Source organism: Aquarana catesbeiana, linkage group LG07, assembly GCF_042186555.1.
Source record: "Aquarana catesbeiana isolate 2022-GZ linkage group LG07, ASM4218655v1, whole genome shotgun sequence".
Classification (NCBI taxonomy): Eukaryota; Metazoa; Chordata; class Amphibia; order Anura; family Ranidae; genus Aquarana; species Aquarana catesbeiana.
Genome location: NC_133330.1, coordinates 89,472,394 through 89,492,065, shown reverse-complemented (window position 1 = coordinate 89,492,065; position 19,672 = coordinate 89,472,394). Strand labels below are relative to the sequence as shown.

The window sequence follows — 19,672 nt, the reverse complement described above, 5'->3', positions numbered from 1 at the left end:
CCATCAGAAAATCCGACCGTGTGTACGGGGCATTTGAGCGAGAGCAATAATTCTCTGTAACTCTAAACAGGTAACGTGGGCACACGCCTTCTATAAGCACTTAAAGGAGCCGACGTACAATGATGACAATTCAGCTGTGCCAACCTTCCACAGTAAAACTGTGGCGGCTGGTCGGCAACTGGTTATAGTGTATTTATTTTTATTTTTTTTAAATGGCGCAACACCGCTGCAATACCATGTACATAAAAAATTGCAACGATCTCCATTTTATTCCCTAGGCTCTCTGCTAAAAAAAAAAAAAAAAAAAATGTACAATGTTTTGGGGTTATACATTTTCTAGCAAAAAATACTGATTTAAACTTGTAAACAAAAAGTGCCAGAAAAAGCCTGGTCGGCAATTCTGCATATATACCCATTAACAATTTATTCTTTTTTTTTTCCCACCCTTAATTTAATTTTAAAATGTCCTTATACTTCTTAAAAACCCTACAAAACCTTGTCCCTTTTTATTTTCAGTTCTCCTCCTTTGACTTCCTAACTTTCCTAATTTTTTGTCTGCTCTCCCTCTCCCCACCCTGCCTGCTCTGTCTGTTCCAGCCTACTTTTCCTACCAACCTCTTGCACACATTGCCGACCCTTATTCTTCCAGCTGTTATAGCATGCTACTGAAGCTCAGCGCTAATGGACAGAGACATTGACAAGAACAGGTAATCCTGAAATGCTCCCTAGGCATGATCTATCTACCTCTTTTGTCACTTGCAGAGGGTCCTTAACATTTTCTGAGCATTTGGAAAATTTCGTGATTTTAACACTGTGCTTTATAAACTCTGTAAGCTTTAAATCCTCATTATCCTACAGCGTCTCATATTGCTAAATACTTAATCTACTATAATGCTGACATGTGAATGGATGTACATGTTTAAGGGTTATCTTCGCAAATGCTTTTAGAATTACTGATAAAAAAATACCGTAGTTTTCCTTAACTAATGGGTATTTTTGTGCCGGCATCCTGCCACTTTGCTCTGGCATTTTGCTGATTCAGTAGTATGCAGCAATACACAGGAGGGCACCTAACCTCCAAGTCTGATATATACATTGGATTTAAGAACAGATAACACCAAACTGGCTCTTGAGACATTAATCCTTGCCATAATGCTCCCACCGCAAATCACAGGACATGTATATCTTACCCTGCTCCAGATAAAACTGAACGAAACATGATTACGTTTGATTTGTGCTGGTAAATCAGTCCATAAAACTACCACAATTCCTACAAAAAACACTATTAAAGAGTTAGTCTGCCTAAAACAGCTTCTTTGGATTTTGTAGATGCAGTCAAGCTATCAGCTTCCCTTGTCTTTACAGGTCTTCAGTGGTAAGTCTCTGACTCTGCTCGCTCTTCCTGCTGCTTTAAGGGAAGTCTCACTCTTCCTGCTGCATTTATAAATACGTACAGAATTGCTATGACAAGGTTTATCTTTAAAGTGGATCTTCAGGCTGTATGAAAAAAAGTCAGCAGCTGCAAATACTGTATCTGCTGACTGTTAATAAAATGACACTTACCTGTCCAGGGATCCAGCGCTGTTTTAAAATATATCAATCTTTTGATTTGAATATATTTTAAATTGTAAGCTCCATGAGCAGGGCCCTCCTTTTCCTTCTGTATTGATTTGTATTCTAAATGTACTCCCTCTTTACGGTATATTGTAAAGCCCTTCACAAACTGTTGGCGCTATATAAATCCTATATTATAATATGAAGAATTTCACTGGGAGAGATTACAATTTTAAAATTTCTGTATCAGGTAAGAAACCTAGGCTCTAAACCAGAGGTCTCCAAACTTTGTAAGCAAAGGGCCAGTTTACTGTCCTTCAGGCTTAATGGGGGCAGACTGTGTCCAGTGGGAGTAGAAAATACCCTGGCATCAGTGCCCCTTAATGGGGGGGAATAGTACCCCATAGTTGATATCAATGAGCAGAATAGTGCCCCATTTTTGGTGTCAGTAGGGAGAATGGTGCTTCACCATTGGTGTCAGCAGGTGGAATAGTGCCACAAGGGCCAGATAAAGGCAAGCAAAGGGCCACATCCGGCCCCCGGCTGCAGTTTGGAGACCACTGATCTAAACAATGGAGACCTTACCTATGATTCAACTAGCCAACATCTACTGAATGCTATTAGTTTTGGATGGATGAATCCTTTAGGGTTTTGCCAATTTTAATGTACCTATTTTATTGTCTTATTATTCACTCTGTAGTTGCTTCTACAAAGTCTCTTTCTGTCCTTAACAGACATTTGTATTTTCCTGCTTGTACATTCCGTTCAGTGAACAGTGTGTTTGTTTCCCACCCTCTTACCTTGTCCTGAATAAATAGCTTTTACATTTGTTTTACTGTTAATATTAATCTCCTGCGCACTTGCCAGCCAAACGCGGTTACTTATACAAACTCTTTCAGGAGGTCAAGAGCAACATAATGCCACCTCTTGATCTGTGTTCATTTTCATAGTTGTTGTACTTGTTCACAGCAGATGGACGGCCAACACATCAAAAATGTAACATATTTAAAGTTTAAGGTAGCTATCATAGTTACCATAGAGTTGTATGCCAGTATGAAAAACATCTTTACTGTCCAGATTACATCAAGGTACTATGACATCTACATTTTTTTTACAAGGGACATACAATATATTACCAAAAGTATTGGGATGCCTGTCTTTACACGCTATAACAGCTTCAGCTCTTCTGGGAAGGAGTGTGTCTATGGGAATGTTTGACCATTCTTCCAGAAGCGCATTTGTGAGGTCAGGCACTGATGTGGACGAGAAGGCCTGGCTCGCAGTCTCCGCTCTAATTCATCCTAAAGTTCTTCTATCGGGTTGAGGTCAAGATTTTCAAGTTCTTCCACACCAAACTCACTCATCCATGTCTTTATGGAACTTGCTTTGTGCACTGGCCCAAATCATTTGGTGGAAGGGGGGTTATGGTGTGGGGTTGTTTTTCAGGGGTTAGGCTTGGCCTCTTAGTTCCAGTGAAGGGAACTCTTAAGGAGTTAGCATACCAAGACATCTCGAACAATTTCATGCTTCCAACTTTGTGGGAACAGTTTGGGGATGGCTCCTTCCTGTTCCAACATGACTGCATGCGCACCAGTGTACAAAGCAAGGTCCATAAAGACGTGGTGAGCGAGTTTGAGGAAGAAGAACTTGACTGACCTGCACAGAGTCCTGACCACAACCCGATAGAACACCTATGGGATGATTTTGAGTGGAGACTGCGAGCCAGGCCTTCTTGTCCAACATCAATGCCTGACCTCACATTCTGTAAGAATGGTCAAACATTCCCACAGACATACTACTAAAGCTTGTGGACAGCGTTCCCAGAAGAGTTGAAGCTGTTTTAGCTGCAAAGGGTGGGCCAACTCAATACTGAACCCTACGGAGTAAGACTGGGATGCCAGTAAAGTTCATGTGCGTGTAAAGACAGGCGTTCCAATACTTTTGGTAATATAGTGTATATGTATACATATTCACAAGTATACACAGATGGCCACATTGTAACCTCATTTGATGCTTGAGTGGTGCATTTTATGGTTAGGACCCCATGAATGTGAACAGTGCTCGGTCCACTTGGGAAGATTAGACTAGCCCATAGTTGTAACTAGATAAAAAATAAACTTTTAAAATGTATCTGCTGTGAATTCACAATGCTCTGTGTCTTTCGCAAACAAATGCCTTCCCACCGAAAACACAAACTTAACCTTATTGGGCCCAAAGGTGGTGGTCCAAGTATCAAGAGAGTTAGTCTTAGCTAACCAGGGGCCAGCAGATCCAAGTAAATTACAACCTCCTGCATCCAGTTCACGCTAAAAAAGTGTACTAGAAATAAAGTACCCCAAATAGGCTACTTTGTTAAATAATGAAAAAATAACCTCAAAGAGAAATTTTGGTGAAGTTTGGTCAATTTCATAAAAATTCTTTTTGGAGTCTTTACAAGTTTACACGCTCATAAATTAGGACACAAATAAATTCCTATTACTTGTATACGAACTTTATTAAAGACTTTCTAATATATATTAAAAAATACTTTCATGACAAGGATTCTTGGTTTTCAAGAAGGGAAACCCAATGGTAGCTGCTCACTTGTGAACTGCCTCTCACTAATTGATACTTTAAACAAAGCCGTATGATAGGAGCTGTTACATAGCTTTGTGTATAGTCTGATTCCAAATTTAATGCCGCGTACACACAAGCAGACTTTTCGACCAGACTGGTCTGGCGGACCGAGTCTGGCGGATAATTTGAACCTGTGTGGGCTTCATCGGACCTGCAGCGGACTTTTTCGATCGAAAATCTGATGGACTTTAGATTTGGAACATGTTTCAAATCTTTCCGACAGACTCGAGTCCGGTCGAAAAGTCTGCTCGTCTGTATGTTAGTCCGACGGACAAAAAACGACTCTAGGGCAGCTATTGGCTACTGGCTACCAACTTCCTTATTTTAGTCCGGTCGTACGTCATCACGTACGAATCCATCAGACTTTGGTTGATCGTGTGTAGGCAAGTCCGTTCGTGGGAAAGTCCATCGGAAGTCCGCCGAAAGTCTGTCGGATAGACCATGGGACCAGTCCAGTCGAAAAGTCCGCCCGTGTGTACGCTGCATTAGGCTGCATTCACACCTGAGCGTATCGTTTTCATGCGTTTTTACCACAATTTTTACTGCAATTTGCCACGATTTTGTACAGGTCAAAAGGTCACCAATGTAAAAATGCAGAAAAACTTCTGTGATCTTCCCAAAAAGAAGCTCATGTACTTTTTTGAGCTTCAGGCATTTTGCTTCAGGTGACAGAATGCTCAGATGAACAGTGAACAGGGGCCATTTAAATGAATGGGATTTTGCTTGTAGGGCGTTTTTGAACTTTTGAGATGACCGTTTTACGAGCTGAAAACGCTCAGGTGTGAGTGCAGCCTAAGCAGCACAGAATCGAATGACATTTTGTTTACAGCACAGAGGCAAACAAATACAGACCACTTGTAGTCAGCCAAATCCAGAGCTCCACCTGCTAAATGCACATGATATATAAGAAAAATAGAGGTATATATATATATACATATATAGATATAGATATATCTATATCTATATATATATAGATATAGATATATCTATATCTATATATATATTTTAAAACATTTAATATTCTGTTCCCACCATATTCATTAAAGAGAATATGTACAAAACGCATTCCCTTTTAATGAGATTTCTGAATTCTCATCAAATGCAAAGTCCCCATTTCAATAATATAAAAACACAACAAGGGTTAGAGTTAGGAGAATAAATGTCATCCGTATGCTCCAGGTGCAACCGAAATGAGCTTTGTATTGATTATAGGTATGGGTAAAAGACTCATAGTCTGATTTCTATGTCATTTTTAAAGGCTAACTCTAGTATTTAAAAAATTATGTAGGCAAATGCTGCCCCAGGCATCCTTGAAGACTCTAAATGACAGCTTTGCTAGCCTTGTATGCTTATGGATGGACTGTGTGGCAGGTGTGCAGTGTGTACAGCTGCTGACGTGTGCACTGCTGCTGTATGCTTGGAGGCTGTCTCAAGATTCAGACAAGTTGGCAGGATCTGACTTCTGCTGGCCAGCATTCTCTATGAGTCAACCAAGGCAGCTTCTACCCACTTTAATACCAAAGGACAGTTTTGTGAACACCTTATAGAGTCGCAGTGGTAGCCACATGATCCGTATATATACACTTAATCATGGTTGATGCGACACAGTACCACTATCATATATCTAGACTCATTTTAGGTCCAATAATGGTTATCCTTTTTGACCAAAGAAATAAGGGCAGTGTTTGTAAAGTGTATGCAGTTTTTTTGGAAGTACATATAATTTATTGTACACAGCTGCATACTTCCTTCAGTTTTATAAGATCAAAATATGGTTGTTCATCAGTCTGCTATAAATATCGAAATGAGACTGCGTGTTAACCTTTTAAGTTTAACATACTAATGAATTTGTGCATTTGTGCTTTTTCGTAATTTCCTCACCGGAATACACGCATTCCCATGTGTTTCCGGCACGTTCCCATGTGGTCTGATTGTGCAGCCCATGTATTTGAATGGGCTGCAAAATGCACTGGAATGCTAAAAAAGTAGTGCAAGCACTTCTTTTTCAGAATGCACTTCACCAAACCACATGGTACTTTGGTACCATGCAATTCAGTGCCTGCAAATCTGCTGCATTTGCAAGATGCATTTGGTGTGCCAATAATAATTTATTGGCATCCGCATGCTGACTATTGTGTTCTGGAATCAAAAGACAGAGCACCAAATGATCATCTCAACAGTCCATACTCCTTTATTGTTGATAGTTATATGACAATAGGAAGGACAGCACCAACCAACACGTTTCAGGCAAGACCTCCTCCTTCATCAGATCTTTGGCTTAAATATACAGTTTCTCAAATAGTGTTTTTTAGAGCCCCAGTGGACAATCTACTATGGTAGAAATAGCCTTACTGTCTTCATTGACTTGTATTCAAATACTGGTATAATAATACTGTGCCGTCTGCCAAGGGAGTGAAGGATCAGGTCAGAAAAACTGATTTTACAAGCCCCTAGATCGGTAGTCTCCAAACTTTCAAAAGGCCAGTTTATTGTTCTTCGGACTTTAGGGGGGCTGGATTGTGACCAGTGGGAGTAATATTCCTGGAATCAGTGGGAGTAAACATAGTCACATTTGGTATTAGGTGGAGGAATAGTGTTCCATCGTTGCTATCATAGGGATGCATAGTGCCCCATTATTTGTATCAGTGAGAGAAATGGTTCCCCACTGTTGGTGTTAGTTGGCAGAATTGTGTTATGTATCAGCGGGAGTAATAGTGCCTCAAGGGCTGGGATAAAACAAGCAAAGGACCGCATCCGGCCCCCAGGCCACACTTTGGAGACCACTGCCCTAAACTAAACCAACAGGTTTCCTTGAGTTCAGCTTTACGTTTTACTACCATCCTCTAGATGATGGGAGTTAGATTTGATTCCAGCACATTCTGTTCTTTGCTATTCTATACTGACAGCCAGTACCCGCGGCTGTCAGAATACCTAAACAGTAACTGCAGCTGATTGAGGAAGATTGTTTTGGGTGGAAGATGCTGTCAACACATTGATTATTAAAAATACGGCAAGAAGAGCTAATTGGAGTGTGACTGATTTTTTCCTATTGTCAATAAAGAGTGGAGACGAACTGTGATGACCGACACCCAGGTTGTCCATGTGCAGCAGAGGCCAATCTTGAGTGGAGTTATGAATCTGTGTGTATTTCTGCAGCTGATTTGCTGCCACCACTGTTTGGCTGACTTTTTTCCACCAGGCTTCTTCAGTTTCTAAATTGGAGTTTTTCGTGCTAGGTAGTGTCGGCCAGGCCGATCCGGTGAAATTTAAGTCTTAAATGGCCAGCTTTGAGGGAAATGCTGCCCAAAATGTTTGGAAAGAATAGAAAAGTCAAACCAGTGGTGTTGCGTGAGTTGTCAGTGCCTGGGACAAGACAAGTAATTTTGGCTCCCTAACCTGTGAACGTTTAGCACTCTCTGATTCCCCTCCACTAGTACAGTATTAAAGCCCTTACTCCTTAAGCACATGTATTGTATTTTAAGAAAATACTGATGTAATTAAAGTAAAATACATCTAATACTAGTATACTCAAATTCCTATACTAATGTTGATGGGAGTAGGGAATGTAGTGTTGGTTTTTGCCATGTAGGGCAGTGTACAAAGGTCAGTAGAAGGTAGGGCAGTGTACAGAGGTCAGTAGGATGTAGGGCAGTGGACAGGGGTCAGTAGGATGTAAGGCAGTGGACAGGGGTCAGTAGGATGTAGGGCAGGGTACAGAGGTCAGTAGGATGTAAGGCAGTGTACAGAGGTCAGTAGGATGCAAGGCAGTGTACAGAGGTCAGTAGGATGTAGGGCAGTATACAGGGGTCAGTAGGATGTAGGGCAGTGGACAGGGGTCAGTAGGATGTGGGGCAGTATACAGGGGTCAGTAGGATGTAGGACAGTGTACAGAGGTCAGTAGGATGTAGGGCAGTGTACAGGGGTCAGTAGGATGAAGGGCAGTATACAGGGGTCAATAGGATGTAGGGCAGTGTACAAAGGTCAGTAGGATATAGGGCAGTATACAGGGGTCAGTAGGATGTAGGGCAGTGTACAGAGATCAGTAGGATGTAGAGCAGTATACGGGGGTCAGTAGGATGTAGGGCAGTGCACAGGGGTCAGTAGGATGTAGGGCAGTATACAGGGGTCAGTAGTATGTAGGGCAGTGTACAGGGGTCAGTAGAATGTATTGCAATGTACAGAGGTCAATAAGATTTAGAGCAGTGTACCAAGGTAATTAGCATGTAGGGCAGTGTACAGGGAATATTAGGGCAGAGGACAAGGGTTAGCAGGGCAGCAGACTGGAGGTCAGCAGGGCAGAGGACAGGAGTTGACAGGACAGACGATAGGGATCAGTAGTACAGAGGACAGGGGGGCAACAAGACAGTGTACAGGGGTCAGTGTGATGTAGAGTAGTGTACAGAGATCAGTAGGGCAGAGGACTGGGCATCAACAGGGCAGAGGACTGGGCATCAGTAGGATAGGGGACTGGGGGTCAGCAGGGCAGAGCACAGGGGGTCAAGAGGGCACAGTACGGGGAGGAGGGGGGGTTGGCATGGCAAAGTAAAGGAGGTCAGGAGAGCACAGGGGTCAGTGCAGGGAGTGAGGAGGACAAAGTACAAGGGAGTCAGCAGGGGTGTTGGGAGGGCACAGTACAGGTGGGATTGGGAGGGCACACGCTGGAGAGTTGGGAGGGCACAGTATAGGGGGTCGGGAGGGAGGGCATAGTACAGGGGGGCTCGGAAGGGCAGGATATGGGGGGTTGGTGGGCACACACCAGGGGTTCGAGAGGGCACAGTACGGGGGGGGTTGGGAGGACACAGGAAGGAGGGGCAGGAAGCGAACAGGAAAAGTGGTTGGGAGAATAAGTAAAGGGGGGTTGGGAGGAACCAGTACTGGGGGAAGGCACAGACCAAGGGGGTTGAGAGGGCACAGTAAAGGGGGCAGTGGAAACCTGGGGACTGTGACAACCCATAATGAGGCCATTTCTCACAGTGCTACATGAAAAAGGAGATGACATCTTCCCATTTGTCAGCTAACAGCACTTCTTTGCTAAACTGCAGTAATTCAGCAGATTGAGCATAGAGGTGCCTGCATGCTAATCCATGATGTACTGCTGGCTGAGTTTACCTCCAGACACACTACCTTTTGCTCGGCCCCCTCTACTCTGCTCACTGTCACACAGGCGCAATCTCAGAAGTTGGCAATGAGCCTTTGTTCCTGCAGGAGAGCGCCTAAAAAACTGCTGGGGGAGCGAGGTAGAGGGTGGTACAGGAGGCAGAGATTTAAGTTCTGATGTGCAGACAGTGGGCAGCACACCATGATACTGAGATGGAAGTGATCCGCTCTGTGCAGTCATGTAGGAAAGAAAGGAATGGCAGTAAAACGTGGGACCCATGCACTCAGAACCGTGCTGTATTTGTGGTTCTCGTGCAGGTTGCAATTTCCAAAGTAGTGCAGGGAATTCTTTCCTGTGTTTCACGGGGCACAGCCCAATCAAATGAATGGGCTGTTGTGCCCGAGCAAACATGGGCCACACAGTCAGTCCACACAATTGTGAACGTAGCCTAATTTCTGCACCCGTCTAAATTTTGCACCTGGGGCGACCTCCCCAGCTGCACCCCATGCTACGCCACTGAGTCCAGTTTCATTATTTCTCCTGGTGACCATTATCTCTAGGGTAGAAAGCGAGAGGAAAATCTAAAATTAAACAGTTGTCACCAGAACAGGAGTAGCTAGGATATCTTTCCAAGTGGTATTAAACCCAAAAGCAACCATTTATTATATTGCTGCTTTCCATTTCGTAGATATAGTGGCTGCATTCATTTTCTTTTTTAGATTTTTTTTATTCTATTTTCATCTAGTGATCTGGTCAGTAAGTCTGTTGTTTTTCAGAAGCTCTCCAGCAGAATGTATCAGTAACATGAGATGAGACAGGCCCCTCGTATTAAGACTACCTTTAGAACTTCTTTTGCAGTGTGTTAAGACAGTTATGTCTGGCCATAGATGGTGCAAATTTCTTTCCTAGAAACACAGGTTGCACACAGTTAGTGTTGATGGGGAATGCCTCCCGTGGAGCTATTCTGTTCTCCCGGCAGGTAGTGCCATACCAACCAGGAGAGCAGACAGTGATTATTGCTAGCAGCTATAGCTGCTGACAATAAATGCATAAGAAATCCTACAGGCTGATTGTACCCAAGTTGTTCGATTGACACATGGTATTATTGCTATGTGTTGCAGTGTGCTGCAACACAGGTTGCTTTAGTTTGAATGTCAAATAAAACAAATGGCATTGCAACACATAGGTGTGAAGCCAGCCTAAAGGAAACATGTCATGAGAAAAATAAAGGGGCTAGTGTTGCTAACGAAGATCTCTTCTGAATATACTAGTTGTCTTGCTGCCTTTATGACCCTCGGACTGTCTTGTGAGATGCTAACATGGATCAGGTACCCATATTCGAAGTCCTGTCTTGCTGCATGCTTGTCCTGTATCTGTAACTCCCAAAATATTGAAACCTGAAACAACCAGTCAGCTAGCTTTTTTCAGCAGTCAGGTGTTTTTTTGCGTGTTTTTATAGCGCTTTTTTGGAGCATTACTTAAGAAAATTGCACTTCTGCTGTGTCCAGATGTGAATGGGGCCCTAGATAATCTTTGGAATACAATTGCTGCCCTCTATTTTAGAAAATGCAATTTTCTTGGCTGACATGTAGATCTATTGGCTTTAATACCTCCAGAGGCACAGACCTGGAACAAGTAAGTCATTCAGACTTCACTTCTAACCTTCTAATCTGAATGCATGTTCCAATTCGGTAAAGCTGACCATACACCATGCATTCTTTTTGTACAATCCCTCTAGTGACAGCCTTCTCTGTTTGTCTTCCTTTTGTTAGTCTGCAGTTGAGGATGGAGGGAGTGGGAGATGTCCACCAGACTCATGCTGACCACACCCTCTTGCTACAATGTCTCAGTGGGCCGTGGATAGCAACATGGACCAGCAGAGAGGACTCCTGGGCAGGGACATGGGTGTGTACCCCCCTCAAAGTAATGTATTACCACAACTGTGGCAATGCACATTAAGTGTGCTGATCTAATGTGGTGGCATTCATTTTGAAGGCCACCTCAACGCACCTTCCGATGGTTGTGCATTACCGAGCAAAGCGAAGCAATGCAATAACTTGTGGTACACTGGAAAAACTTGGCATATATTTTATTTATTTATTTATTTATTTCAGGTACTTATATAGCGCTGTCAATTTATGCAGCGCTTTACATATACATTGTACATTCACATCAGTCCCTACCCTCAAGGAGCTTACAATCTAAGGTCCCTAACTCACATTCATACATACTAGGGACAATTTAGACAGGATCCAATTAACCTACCAGCATGTCTTTGGAGTGTGGGAGGAAACCGGAGTACCCGGAGGAAACCCACGCAGGCACAGGGAGAACATGCAAACTCCAAGCAGGTAGTGTCGTGGTTGGGATGCATGCGTATGTCTGTGCCCCTCGTTAAGAAGATTCACCCTCTCCATTTGTCCTGTTTACCTTATCATCTGAAGTGAAAGTAATAGAAAATCCCAAATTTTGGGTTGACATCAGAACAGCAACAGAGGAGAAATCTTCCAATGGGGACACTAGTTCTGGTGACCCACTAGGATTCCCTCACTTTAGAGGAATTTCCTCTCACTTCCTGTTTTGACTATAGGACAGAAAGTAAAGCGAGATCTCTCCAATGGCCCTCAGATAGCAACAAAAAAAAAAAAACCTGACAGAGAATTTAACCCTCCCTTACTCTATCCATAATGAGAAAAAAATGTTTTGCTTTTAGTTATACTTTAATGTGCATTGAAGTAAAGTGCATGGTGGGAGCTGGAGGATCCTGTTAGGTAGATTGTTCCATGATTTCTAATGGCATGTAGGCGAGTCCCAAAATGTGACCACCACCATGTTCTCCACCAGGGACCACCTTAAACAGGGCTGACTAAGGCCTAACACACAGCCCACTGACAGTCCACACACTGCCACACACATGCACATATAGTGTGTTTGCAACATGGAGTGCCCTGTACACCCACTCATCATACTCCTGGTCACCTATGACAACGACATTCCCTTGGCTTGCAACACTTCCTGTATTGGGACTCAATATCTTCACATGGCTCCAGGATAGAGCTCCTTCTTCCCTCTGCACCGCCATACTCTGGCCCAACCAGGTTTGTAAAGAGTTGGTTTAGTAGGATGTTATCTCCCAAGGTATGTTCCTCATTAGATGCACAGCCTAGCTTTAGCTTAATGGGGCGCTATCTCGAATTATAACATCTGAAGTACCCAGGACTGGCTTGGTCCAACTTGATTTTATTGAGGTAGCTCTCAGTACAGTTTATTATTATTATTATTCAGGATTTATATAGCGCCAACAGTTTACGCAGCGCTTTACAATATAATATAGTTTAAATAAATGATTCCTCTCCATCCAGCATACCAGTTCCTCTCTGTGATAGTTTACCTTAAGTGCTCAGTAGTAGGGATGCCCATTCCAGGAGTAGCAGTAGCAAAGAAAGAATAAAGTCCTTATAACCACCAAGTGATGCTGGTTGTTACCACCAAAGTAATTTACAGTATCATTAGTGGTCCTCCAAATATCAGATATGGATACTTACATTGAGCCAAGCTGGACCCATGTACTGTAAGTATGCAAAAAATATAATTCCTGTAGTCCAACTTTAAATTACATAGTTTTGGTAAATCTATATGACATTGTATAGAGATTGTATAGTATATGACCAGCTTTAATGAGACAGTCAGGTAACTGATGTGTTTAGAAGACCTGCAAACACGGCCCTTTTATTTGTCTCAGTACAGGTTAACCATACCTCCCAACTTTTTGAGATGGGAATGAGGGGCACCTATCAGCAAAAGTGTGCAGGCATAAGACACACCCCTTGCCACACCCCCTTAAAGGAGAATTGTACCCAAAAAAAACAAGATTGATTAAACCCACAAGTGTTTGTTTGTTTTTTTTTTTTTTAACCACTACTATTCCTTTATATTGGCATTTGTAATTTACAAATGCAGCTATTTAGAAATGAGATGAAAGATTTAGTACTGGGAAACACTTTTCGGTAGATAAAAAGTGCATTTTATATACAACTATATAGATCAGACCAAAATGAGGAGGAAAGAGTGACAGAGGGACAGAGGGACATTGCTCCAAATCAGGGACAGTCCCTCAAAATCAGGGACAGTTGGGAGCTATGGGTTAATGAACACTGTATAAATGTATAGGGAAACTCTAAATAATTATGTTGTTTGAAGTGAATATAGGTTCACTGTCATAGCAAACGTTTCACTCTATTTGCTTATGCGTTAGTCATTTTGTAGTCTCCTTCCTGTCTGAAGATATTTTCTTTCCTCCGATCTATTTTCTTTCATTCTTCTAATTTTCGGTTCTCTTCCTTTCCCTTTCTAACCAACACACCCCCCCCCTCCACCCCATGACTTTGTGCTGGGGAAAAAAAAGGGTGGATCTGCTGGACAGAGCCAAAAAAAGTCAAGAAACTGCTGATTATACCAAATTTAGCCCAGCCTCAAGCTGAAAACTGCTACTGGAAGCAGAGAATGAGAAAGAGAGAGGGGATCAAGGGAGTGAGTTGAGGACAGGAGGTATTTGGTGGGCATGAGAATTCTTGGTGCATCCTGTATGTAATGTAACCCTTTCATTTCTAAATGTCTTCATAATAAGATACCAATGTGTATTTTTGCAGTACGGATAATAAGGACAGAGCTCGGCTTGCATTTGAAGAGAACAAGTAGATAGGGCTTGGGTTATGCAGGGCTGGATTGACACCTTTTTAGGCACTAAAATAAATTTCCAACTGATAAGTGTTTCAAGAGCCTGTGAGACAGTTTTCCTCACTTCACTTTCACAAGTAGCTGCATGCCTGTTGAAATTGTTCTCAGGCACACAGTGGATGTATATAATAAGGCTGCACATGGGGGACTAATGTACTGCTAAGTGGAGTAACCCAGAGCAGCGAATGAGATTTTAGCTCGACAAAGTCACAACAGCAAAAGCTGAATTCTAATTGGTTGCCTTAAGGTAAAGCATTTTGTTGTTGCTCTTTGATTTAAAGTGATACTAAAGGTTTGTTTTTTTATTTGTTTAAAATAACAAACATCTCATACTTACCTCCACTGTGCAGCTCGTTTTGCACAGAGTGGCCCCGAACATCCTCTTCTGGAGTCCCTTGGCAGCTCGCACGGCTCCTGCCCGCATCAGATAACCCCCTAGGAGAAGCGCTATCCCGAGGGGGTTACCTTGCGGGCGCGCTCACAAGTCCAGCATTTGCGTCCATAGACACGAATGCTGGACTCGGCCCTGCCCCCTGGGCCCGCGTCATTGGATTTGATTGACAGCAGTGGGAGCCAATAGCTGTGCTGCTATCAACCCATCCAATCAGGACCCAAGACACCGGCTTTTGCTGGTGTGCTCGTCCCTGGGATGAGATAGAGGGAGTACAGGTAAGTAAAACGGGGGCTAAGGGGGGTGGGGCTGCAGCATTACAGGAGGTTTTTCACTTCAATGCATACAATGCATTGAGGTGAAAAACCTTGAAGGTTTACAACCCCTTTAACCTCCCTGGCGGTATGATTATGTCAGATTTTTGAAGCTCAAAGCGTTACATTGTTTTGCATGGAAATTTGCAATTTTATATTATAGGCCTGTAATTCTTAGGAATAACTCACCTAAATCTGTCCAAACAAGAATCTAGTAGACATCCTCGGTATGATAAAGTTTAAAATACCAAATCATAAATTATAATATCATAAATAACTATAAATAATTATAACAAATAATAAAATAATAATAATAAAATGTATTCAATAATGAAATCAAATAAAAAAACACTAATATTTGCTCGGTTGCAGAATTGTCGCTGTTGTCACTTTCGATGTCTGGTCTAAAACCACTTTTGACGTAAAGGGACACTTTTTGGTTGCTATGGACAATCTCAAGTTTCCAGGCAGAAAGAACAGTATATATAATATAAAACTGCATGCAGGGCATTGGACAAAGCACTGGGGACAAAAGGGATGTGAAATGATTTGATACAGTAATGTAATCTGTGAGATTACAGTGTACTGTAATTTGTCCCTTTACGTCAAAAGTGGTTTTAGACCAGACATCGAAAGTGACAACAGCGACAATTCTGCAACCGAGCAAATATTAGTGTTTTTTTATTTGATTTCATTATTGAATACATTTTATTATTATTATTTTATTATTTGTTATAATTATTTATAGTTATTTATGATATTATAATTTATGATTTGGTATTTTAAACTTTATCATACCGAGGATGTCTACTAGATTCTTGTTTGGACAGATTTAGGTGAGTTATTCCTAAGAATTACAGGCCTATAATATAAAATTGCAAATTTCCATGCAAAACAATGTAACGCTTTGAGCTTCAAAAATCTGACATAATCATACCGCCAGGGAGGTTAAAGGGGTTGTAAACCTTCAAGGTTTTTCACCTCAATGTATTGTATGTGTTTTTTACTTTTTGAAATTGCTGCCGTCCGTCCCCACGCATTGCGACGCTCGCAGGTAACGGGGCCCGGAACACAGAGCATCGGGCGGAGGGCGCAGCCCGCACACACAGCGGGAGGACATCGCAGGATCCTGGAGATAAGGTAAGTAACTTTCCCTGGAACCTGAGATGCATTCCCGAGTGTGGCTTGGGGTTACCGCTTTTGGCACTGAAAATTAACCCCGAACCACACTCGGGAATACCGCTAGTAAGGTTAAGGGCCCTTTCGCACTGATCAGATTTTCTTCCACTTTTGCCTTACCAAAAGCGAAGGAAAAGTGCAGGGCCATTAATTCCTATGGAACTCTTCACAACAGTCAGTTGCAGGTCAGTTGTGTTCTTAAAAGTCCTGCATTTTTGGTGCAGTAAAAAAAAAAAAAAGCACTAAAAATGAACCTCCCCATCGAAATGAATTGAAAATGCATCAAAAATGCATAAAAAAATGCACCCACAGTTGCAATTTTGGTGCACTTTTTGAGTCACATGTGCTTTTTTCACAGGTGCAAAATGCACTGGAAAAGCTGCAAAACACACAAATGCGTTTTTACTGCGTTTTGCAGCAGAGCAGTGTGAAAGCAGCCAAAGGTGTCACCATAAATTAAAATGGCCCCAGAAATGAAATCCCCCAAGGAACCCACTGCACATAGCACTTGTTCCTGTTATACTCTGTGAGAGGGTCGAGTGGTCAGATAGTTCACCCTCTTCACTCCCCTTCCGACCACACTGGACAAGGAGATAGAATTTTGACTGATATGCACAAAGAAGGGAGGGTTCCGCAGACACAGATCACTCTGCCAGACTGAACATCTGCAGCTCTGTGCCTCCACTGCTCCCTTTTGTACTGTGAAAAGACTAAGCCGTAACCCCCCATAGCTCCAAATCGCACTGCAATTGTGGCAAAAGGCACCAAGTAAAGCTTGTCACCCAAAAAGGAGCAGGAGCTTTTTTGTGTGACAGCTTTGCGCAATGTCTTTTGTCACGATTGCTGCACGATTTTGACGCACAGCCAAACTGCACTGCGTTTGAGGTGCCATTAAGAATGAATGGCACCCAAACACACATGGTGCATTTTGCGACTACCGCAGAACGTGTTAAAACTGATTGACCACCATACATAGAAACTTTCCTACATGAAATTAATCAGTAATGAATGAAAGTACTTTTTGTACTTGTACCATATAGCTATCTTAGGTGACAATGAGATCATTAGAGTTGACATAGTTTACTATGTACAATGATCTGGGGATATATGAAACTATTACTGGGTCATCAATTAAAAAATTGTGTATGCACAATGTAATAGCGATGATGTATTTTCTGTAACAATTTGTGTGACATGTGTTTTTGCCACCTAAAAAGTCCCAACAAATGGATGGTATGTAGTACACAACCTCCCACAGTAGCCAACTTCAGAGGAGATTACCACAGTAATAGCTGGCAGCTTGTGTGGTAAATAACAGCAGCTGGAGAGAGTCATTGTCAATCACAAAAACCAAAGCCAACAGCACTACAAGCCGGCAGCTGCTACATTTGTCTGAGAGAGGCTAGAGTAGTAGCTGCCAGCTTGTGCTACTGTCAGCTTGTGTTTTTGTGAATGACAGCACTCTGCTCTAGGCAGCGTCATTCACAATATAAAAAAATTATAACTTTTTTTTGTACCGTCACCAGTCAGTGCCCCTTCAACAAAACTACCATGCCTCTTACTAACTAACTTGGACTGTCTACTTTCCAAAAAGGGGTAATTTGGTGGGTATTTCTACTGTCCTGGCATTTTAGGGCCTCAAGAAATTTCTTGAGAGGAGAAGGCCTTCAAAAATTACAAGGTTGAGGGATCATCATCAGCATTCAGACTTTATAAAGAATGCAACAAGAAATGTAAGGGTCCAATTAGGGCTGCTAAGATAGAACACGAAAGACACATAGTGGAGGAGAGCAAAAAAAATCTCAAGAAAACCTTTAAGTATGTAAACTGTAAAAAAAGGGAGGACAGGCCATATTGGCCCCATAAAAAATGAGGAAGGACATCTGGTTACAAAGGATGGGGAGATGGCAAAGGTATTGAATGTATTCTTCTCCTCAGTCTTCACAAGGGAATCGGGGGGCTTCAATAACCAAAACTGCAGTGTTTATCCTTATGACACATCACATGAAGCACCTCCATGGTTAACAGAGGACAGGATTAAAATTAAACTTGGGAACCTTAACATTAATAAATCACCGGGACCAGATGACTTTCATCCAAGGGTACTTAGGAAATTTCAGTCAAGTAATTGCCAGACCATTGTTCCTAGTTTTTACTGACAGTCTACTGACTGAAATGGTACCAGCTGATTGGAGAAAAGCCAATGTAGCACCAATATTTAAAAAGGGCCCAAAATACATCCCTGGGAATTACAGACCAGTTAGCCTAACATCAATAGTATGCAAGCTCTTGGAGGGGATGATAAGGAACTATATACAAGATCTTAGTAATGAGAATGGTATCATTAGCATTAATCAGCATAGATTCATGAAGAATCATTCTTGCCAAACCAATCTATTAACCTTCTATGAGGAGGTGAGTTGCCATCTAGATAAAGGAAGGCCCGTAGAAGTGGTGTGTCTGGATTTTGCAAAAGCATTTGATACAGTTCTCCATAAACGTTTTCTATACAAAATAAGGTCCGTTGGCATGGACCATAGGGTAAGTACACGGATTGAAAACTGGCTACAAGGGTGTGTTCAGAGGGTGGTGATAAATGGGGAGTACTCGGAATGGTCAGGGGTGGGTAGTGGGGTCTCCCAGGGTTCTGTCCTGGGACCAATCCTATTTATTTTGTTCATAAACGAACTGGAGGATGGGGTAAACAGTTCAATCTCTGTATTTGCGGACGATACTAAGCTAAGCAGGGCAATAACTTCTCCGCAGGATGTGGAAACCTTGCAAAAAGATCTGAACAATATAATGGGGTGGGCAACTACATGGCAAATGAGGTTCAATGTAGAAAAATGTAAAATAATGCATTTTGGTGGCAAAAATATGAATGCAATCAATACACTGGGGGGAGAACCTCTGGGGGAATCTAGGATGGAAAAGGACCTGGGGGTCCTAGTAGATGATAGGCTCAGCAATGGCATGCTGCTAACAAAGCAAAACAGAATATTGGCATGCATTAAAAAGGGGATCAACTCCAGAGATAAAACGATAATTCTCCCACTCTACAAGACTCTGGTCCGGCCGCACCTAGAGTATGCTGTCCAGTTCTGGGCACCAGTCCTCAGGAAGGATGTACTAGAAATGGAGCGAGTACATAGAAGGGCAACAAAGCTAATAAAGTGTCTGGAGGATGTTAGTAATGAGGAAAGGTTGTGAGCACTGAACTTATTCTCTCTGGAGAAGAGACGCTTGAGAGAGGATATGATTTCAATTTATAAATACCATACTGGTGACCCCACAATAGGAATAAAACTTTTTTTGCGGAAGGGAGTTTACCAAGACACATGGCCACTCATTAAAATTAGAAGAAAAGAGGTTTAACCTTAAACTACGTAGAGGGTTCTTTACTGTAAGAGCGGCAAGGATGTGGAATTTCCTTCCACAGGCGGTGGGCTCAGCGGGGGGCATTGATAGTTTAAAAAAACTTTAAATAAGCACCTGAATGACCACAACATACAGGGATATACAATGTAAAACTGACATATAATCACACACATAGGTTGGACTTGATGGACTTAGTTTGTGGACTCTAAAACTTTCCTACAGACTAAATAATATACACAGATATGGGTTATTTTCAGGTTAACAGAATACATTTTGGACTAAATTCATGAAGAACAATGCTTTTTTTGCAACATTTTATAAAAGAAACAAAGAAAAACATGTTTTTTTTTCAAAATGTTCAGTCTTTTTTCGTTTATTTAGCAAAAAATAAAAATAGTGATTAAA

At 42.1% G+C, this 19,672-nt stretch overlaps 1 protein-coding gene across 3 annotated transcripts in view; it reads left to right on the top strand.

Annotated features, from left to right (window-relative positions):
* The first annotated feature begins 622 nt into the window (after window positions 1-622).
* LOC141103162 (cdc42 effector protein 1-like) overlaps window positions 623-19,672 on the top strand; it is a 77,270-nt gene continuing 58,220 nt past the window's right edge. For 2 of the 3 annotated variants that reach the window (XR_012235259.1, XM_073592469.1), the window contains exon 1: window positions 623-707. The gene's annotated coding sequence lies outside the window, so the exon portion shown is untranslated. Of the gene's footprint in view, window positions 708-1,329; window positions 1,376-19,672 lie in introns of all 3 variants that reach the window. The other variant, XM_073592470.1, reaches the window with a different exon arrangement.